Source organism: Geospiza fortis, unplaced genomic scaffold (genome assembly GCF_000277835.1).
Source record: "Geospiza fortis unplaced genomic scaffold, GeoFor_1.0 scaffold55, whole genome shotgun sequence".
NCBI lineage: Eukaryota > Metazoa > Chordata > Aves > Passeriformes > Thraupidae > Geospiza > Geospiza fortis.
The window spans coordinates 3,273,371-3,274,035 of NW_005054308.1; the positions used below are offsets into that span (position 1 = coordinate 3,273,371).

The window sequence follows — 665 nt, forward strand, 5'->3', positions numbered from 1 at the left end:
CCTGCTGAAACAGTCTTGCTGGAGAAGGAATATCACAGTCCTTCTTTAAGCTTTTGTTCCTGTCTTCTACCTTTCCCTTGTCATTCTAAAAATGTTGTTGTTTTAATTAAATGCAACCTGAGAGAGACCAGCGTTCCCTGCAGCCCTCGCACACGGTGATCAGGGCATGGGGATCCTTCCCTTTTCCTGCGGGGAAAGCGCTCGGCCCCCGCGCAAGCCCTCTCTCTCCGCGGCCGCGCACATCCCCTCCGCGGCGGCCCGCGCTGCCTGCCTTGGCCCCACGCTGCCTCTCCGGCTATGCCTGCCCTTTCTTTCTTTTTTTAAATTTTTTTTTTTTCGCTGACAGAGAGATCTTTTTCCATCTCTGCACCACCCGAGCTGGAAAATAAACCCGGGCAAAAGCTGACATTATTTCAGAAACATCCGGCAAAACCGCACTCCCCGAAGAGCCCCCCCTTCCTCCCGACCCCATCAATTAATAACGACAGTTTTTTTATTTAAAAATAAATAAAATAAATAAAAGAGAGCAGCTCCTGGGATGGGACCATGGTGCCATGTGTCCCCCGGGCGGGCTGTCAGCGCCGGGCACGGTGGGGGAGGCAGCTCCAGGAGGGCCCCTGCCCCCCGCTCCGGTTCCCGGGGCTCGCCTGGGGGGGAGGCGCCGG

At 55.6% G+C, this 665-nt stretch overlaps 1 protein-coding gene across 1 annotated transcript in view; it reads right to left on the bottom strand.

Moving 5' to 3' along the window:
- Positions 1–665, bottom strand: part of PITX1 (paired like homeodomain 1) — a 6,563-nt gene that overhangs the window by 5,333 nt on the left and 565 nt on the right. The window lies entirely within an intron of this gene.